The sequence below is a fragment of the Physeter macrocephalus genome, chromosome 12 (genome assembly GCF_002837175.3).
Source record: "Physeter macrocephalus isolate SW-GA chromosome 12, ASM283717v5, whole genome shotgun sequence".
Lineage (NCBI taxonomy): Eukaryota > Metazoa > Chordata > Mammalia > Artiodactyla > Physeteridae > Physeter > Physeter macrocephalus.
In genome coordinates, this window is record NC_041225.1 from 76308800 (window position 1) to 76315094 (window position 6295).

At 40.9% G+C, this 6295-nt stretch overlaps 1 long non-coding RNA gene across 1 annotated transcript; it reads left to right on the forward strand.

Moving 5' to 3' along the window:
- The first annotated feature begins 697 nt into the window (after positions 1–697).
- On the forward strand, positions 698–5838 carry LOC129392605 (uncharacterized). The gene is made up of 3 exons (XR_008618780.1): positions 698–797; positions 2843–2971; positions 5686–5838. It is a non-coding gene; the product is annotated as an uncharacterized lncRNA (long non-coding RNA).
- The last annotated feature ends 457 nt before the right edge of the window (positions 5839–6295 follow it).

The following is a 6295-nucleotide window of genomic DNA, read 5'->3' on the forward strand; positions in this document are numbered from 1 at the left end:
ACACAACACTGTAAATAAGCTATACTTCAATAAAATAAATTTTTTAAAAAAAGGAACACTGACATGTAGCATTTACCCTACAAGGCTGAACTTTATACATCTGACTAGGTTCCCAACAGTAGTCACCACACTAACACACTTGCTGAACATATTAATGTACGAAAACTCAACGTGTAACCCAGAGCTATTTACATTTTTCAAGAGATGCCTCCTGATGAAGACAATGCTTCACCCTAGATTCTTTTGATGTCGCTCAGATCATGCAATTTTCCCATTCTACCTAGGCAGGTATATACCAAAGACTCCAACAATTTCACCCATTTTTTTATCTGAGTTCTTCTATCTCCCCTACGTTCCAGTTTCTTCTGGACTCAGAGTTGATTTGTAAGTTCTGGCTCGGGGCATCTGGTTGCTAAGAGGCAAGACGCTGGTAGGGTGGCACGCTGCACTGCGACTACAGTGAATGCGAGCGGGGGCCGGGGAGGAGGAATGCAAAGGCTAGGCGCAGCGGCCAGTCGCCGCCGCAGCTCCTCCGCTCCCTCCCTCCCTCCCGTCAGGAGCTTGTCGCTCATTGGCTGCGCCGCAGAGGCGCTGGCCTGCGATTGGCTGGCGGCTTCGATCCCCGCGCTCCCCCGCCCCGCGGAGCTGGTACCCCGCCGTCGCCTGCTAGCGGGCGGGGGTGGCTTGTGAGGGCGCCACGGCCGGGGTCGCGGCTGTGGTCGCGGCAGGTTCATGGCGCGGGCGGTACCGGCCTCTGCAGGTGACGGAGGCGCAGCGAGGGCCGCCCCGGCGTAGAGGTGAGCGAGACGCCGAGGGGGCTCGGGTGCCGGTTGGGGGCGGGAAGTGCGGCGAGAGGCGGTACCGCTGGCAGCTAGCGGGTTCCCTCTGCGGCCTCCTCCCCTGGCGGCCGGGGTCCAGCTCGCCCAAAGTGCCTCCGAACGCCCCCACGCGCAACCCGCAGCCTGCCAGCCGTGCCTACTCCAGGTCCCCGAAGCCCGTCCAGCCCGCCAACCAGCTGAGGGAGCCCCAGCGTCTGCCTCCCGGCCTCGCCCCGGGTCCGTGCCCCGCATCTTCCCCTCCTTCGCCTAAGCTGCCCGCCCCGCGCCTTTGTCCGCCCCTCACCCGCTCCGCTCCCGGAGCTTCTGCCCCTACGGGGTAGGCGGGGAGACCGCAAAGGTCTGGGCTGCCCCAGGGACGTGCTGCGCAGCGAGCCTCTGGGCCGACGGTTTGCAGGGCTTTGATCTATTCTTCCTGGGTTTCAGCTGTGATTTTATTTTCCCCTTCACGATGAAAGCCAGCTGCTTCCGTTCTCATTCGTGGTCAGAAAGCCTGGGCACAAGGCTTCTATCCTAGTGCGGAATAACTCTGTTATCCTCCACCCTCTGTTATGCCAGAGGCCTTTGACCTGCCCTACTGGCCGCCGTCGCTTCCCATCTTCCTCTGCCTAGGGGAAGAAGTCTCTGTCTACAAGACCCTTTTTCTGTTTGAAAAAAGAAAACGAAAATACAGATCCCAGTAGTGGACCTCTGTTTGGTCTTAATTACATTGGTTTTATTAATACATTTAAATAAACTACGATTGTGGGAATGGGGGAGAGGACATGAGGTGTGTTCTTTTCAAGTGTAGAGTATTAAACAAATAGAATTTTTATTTTTGGTGAATAACACGTTTACATTAAACTTTAACATCTTTTTCATGTTTTATCATGAATGGGTGTAGATCTAGTAATAGTGTAGTTTGAGCTTCAGACTTTTTCTTATTGGCAGTTTTCGATAAGTCTATACTTCTTTTCCAGAATGGGATGCACTGTGACAGCTACTCTGAAAGAATTTATTAAGGGTTATCCGTCAATGCTATACCTTTCATACTTACATTCTGACTCTAAGGGATGCTTTCTTGAACATTCGTTTAACTGGAATTAATACTGGGTAGTTTTCCCTTGCTTGATATGATTCAGTTGTGTAAGGAAAATGTTAACAGAAAAAAATTTTTCACATTTAGATGATCTAAATTATTCTTAAACGTATATATTATAAATGAGTAGTATTATATCGGAAATACACATACAAGTTTTAATTATTTTATATGAACAGTATATTTGATTAGCTAACAGGTGCCTGCACATTGTAGGCCACAATAAATATTTTAGAAATTTTAAATGAATCTTTTTGGAAGTGAAGTAAAAAACAGCACCCACGTCCTTTCCCTGAATTCTGTTTCAGACTAATTTTTATTGAGGCCCAAACACATTGTAATAAAATACCCCATACTCTAACATACTTCTCAAATTGCGTGGTATGAAAAGTGATGATGTGCTAGGCACACAAGTAGAGAACAGTGAAGTTCTGTAAAATCTATTTTCAACTGGTCTCAAGGCATTGTTTTACAGTTCTTAAACTAATTTTTGCAAATTTTTATGCCAATAATGGCCAAAATAGGAAAATAATAATAGCAATAATAAATTATTTATTGAGCACCTTTTGTATGCCAGGTAGTGTGTTATATATATTATCGAATCCTTACAATAACCTCAGAGGTAGGTATTATTTTCCTTATGTTGTAGCCGAACCACTGAAATCATAGGTTGTACTGCTGGAAATGGTAAACTAGATAAGAATCTAGATCTGACTTTCTACTCATTTTGTTGAGAGCATATTTCATTGGAAAGTTGCTGTCTCTCCTTTCATCTGTCACATTAATCTTTTTGAATCCATTTAATCTGAGGATCTTTGGAATGGTAATGTTACCACTACAAACATTATGTAGTACTATGTGCCAGGTAGTACTGTCCATATGTCCTCAAAAGTATGTGGGCTAGCTACTACTTTTCTTTGTTTTACAGATGAGGAAACTGAGGCATAAAGATACGTAATCAGAACCAGATAATACCTTAAGTGGTAGAACCAGGACAAAAATTTGGGTAGTCTGGCTCCAGGGTCCATACCCAACACGATTCTGGCCCATCAACAAGGTACCTCTCTGTCGCGAGGAAGCTGTGATTTTTAGAGTGCTTAGTGTTTTTCTTTGTTTCTTTTTAATGTTCATGCAGAAATATGTAGGATAACTTTATGATGTCTACCACCTGATGTCCTACATCAGTATTTTATGTAAACAATTACATAGGGGCTTCCCTAGTGCCGCCGTGGTTGAGAATCCGCCTGCCAATGCAGGGGACACGGGTTCGTGCCCTGATCCGGGAAGATCCCACATGCCGCGGAGCCTGCGCGTCCGAAGCCTGTGCTCTGCAACGGGAGAGGCCACAACAGTGAGAGGCCCGCGTACCGCAAAACAAACAAACAAACAAAAAACAATTACATAGTACTAATCATAGTTAACACTTAACTGAGAGCTTCTGCATTCCAACTCCCCATTCCAACATTTAAACATCTCACATAATCCTTAGCAGGATCCTAGGAGATAGATACTGTTATTTTATGTTGCATCACATTTGTAAGGTGCTTTTATTGTCTTCAAAGTGCCTTCACAAAAATAATCCCTTTGATTATTTGTATGATGTCAAGTAGAGGTATTACCAGCACTTAATTTTTATTGCAGAATTTCAAATGACTTGCCTTGACTAACTTGTGTGGAGTTAAAACTCAAACCAGAGCTTCAGACTCCTATGTTCATTGCTTTTTCCATACTGGTCTCTCAGTGGATCTTTGCTTTATACTTCTTGTCCTAAAATAGGTAATATTCTTCCATAGGAACAGCTTGTATTTGGAGATTATATTCCCAACCCAGATTCAACATCAGTTAAGTCATAGATATGACTAGCTGTAAATCTTTGTCATCATTTTCATCTGTAAATTTATGTTCTGACTTCATATTATAATGCCTGGCACATGGTGAGGCCTCAGTAAATGTTAAATTTCTTTTTTTTTTTAATTTCAGCTTTATTGAGATATAATCGACATAAATTCTCAAAATTTTCTAAGTTTGAAGGGAGTAGCTTTCTCTCTTCGATACCAAAGCCTTCTCCCTCCCTTGCCTCACAAACAGCTTTCAAAATTGTTTCATTGAATCATAACTAACTTCAAAATGTTTAGACTCTCTGTCTACCCTAAGCCATCATTCCCAACTGCTGTCTCCCCTATACTCTCCTTCTAGAATATAATGGAAAGAGCATGGATTTGAGAGTCAGTTTTACCTGGATTTGAGTCTTTGATCTGCCTCTTAATAGTTCTGTGGCCTTGTACAAATTATTTAACTTTTCTGAATGTGTTTCTTCATCTTGTAAAATTGGGGAAAGCATCTATCTTATAGGGTTGTGGTGAGAATTGAAATAACTTATATAAAAGGCTTAGCCCAGCTCCAGGCTACTAGTAAATACTCAGTAAATAAGTTCTTAAAATTCTCTAAGGTTGAAGGAGGTAGCTTCTTTTTCTCTTTGGTACCGCGGCCTTACCCTCCTCCACAATACCAACAGCTATTATGTGTCCCTCCTCTGCCTCTTGATGGCTCCCCTCTGCTTTGGCGTCAGCAAGTGATATTAAAATGATGTTTGTCTGTTTGTATCCTCAACTCTCTACTAGTAAACTCCTTGAGGACAGGGACCATGCCATATTTATTATGGTATCCCCAATGCTTGGCTTATAGTTGGGACTCACTAAATGTTTATTGAGCGACATCCATTTGGAAAGCCTTCTAGAGACTTTTTTCTTGGTCATCCTGTTGCCTGAAGATTTTGGACACACCCTTAGTCACTTGATTCAAGGTCTCCTGGATTGAACCAGAGGATGTGTGATGGTAGGAGAGGGTGGGGAGCCAGATGAAGAAGCAGGTGAAGCCTCCACTCTGCAGGTGTGAGTGCATGTGTGTATGTGTGTGGCGGTGCCTTGGCTTTTTATATATGAGAGTCAGGTTGTTTGTTTGGGTGTGTGTAAGGGTTAAACCTTATCAGGCCAGTTGTCACATTGCTTCTGAAGATAAGGAATAAGGACTTTCCAAAAAATGTTTCAAACATATAAAAACAATGCTAATTACATTTGTTGATAAACTCTCCCCACCATATATAACTCATAATCACATGCGCAGTAACAATGATTATGCTTATCCTAAAATGTCAGATTAACTTAGTTCTAAGTTTCGTTTGATTACGTCAGTCAAAATTAAGTATACTCAGCCTCCATTGTTTATAGCATGGACATTCACTCACAGAGAAATAAAGGAAATATGGCTTAGGACTGCAATGAAATTATCATTCTTTTTAACTAGCTTTTTTTTTTCACAGTTTAGTTCTACCATCCATGAACTGCTAATCAAAATACAGATCAGGCATACATAAGGATTTTTTTTTAAGGAAGATGTATTGTATTCAACTTTTTCTCTCAACATATTATTATGAAAAATTTTAAACATATGGCAAAATCAAAAGAATTTTATAGTGAACACTTGTATACCCATCACTTATATTCTACCCTTAACATTTTATCATAATTTTTAATCACATATTTACCCACCTGTCCATCCTTCTATCTGTTTATCCACCAATCCATAATATTCAAATGCTGTTATATTTGAAGAGATTTGAGCTATATATTCTGTTTTGATTTTAGGTCAGTTTTATCTTTCCTATATGTAGTAGTGGATAATTCTTAGGAATGAATTATAACTGATTTATAATGTTCTGAAAACATTTGGATTTCAGATGCAAATAAATCTATTTGTCTTCTCTGTCTCTAGTTCCAAAAGATGAGTCGTGGATATTCAGAAAACAACAATTTCCTAAACAATAACAACCAAATGGTGTTGGACATGATCCTTTACCCATTAATTGGAATCCACCAGACCATCAACTGGGAATCAGTGGCAAGGCTTGTGCCTGGATTAACACCCAAAGAGGTAAATAACAGTCTTCCAGATATCTACTGAAAAGAGATCAGAAAAAGTGATCAATTTAAAGGATAACTGTTATACTAAGAAGAAATATTTGAGTTTTACATATTCATATGCACATATAAATACTGAATATGCATACATATGATGCAATTTGGCTAAGTATAATCTATGTAAATTATATGATATATTAACCCACCTGGTATGTTTAAATTCAACCTTATCTTACATGTTTACAACTGAATGGGTAGATAACATTGTTGTAAATCCAGTTTTATTAAATTGCTAATGCTATGCTTCTCAAACTTGAGTAATGTACAGACCTTTTTAAAAGAAAAAAAACTTGAAAACTCCCTATGATGACTTAAGTTATTATTATAGTGGAAATTAAATGTGCACTAACAATACTGGGTATAAACACACCTATACGATCATAAACCAAATTTACATTTTATGG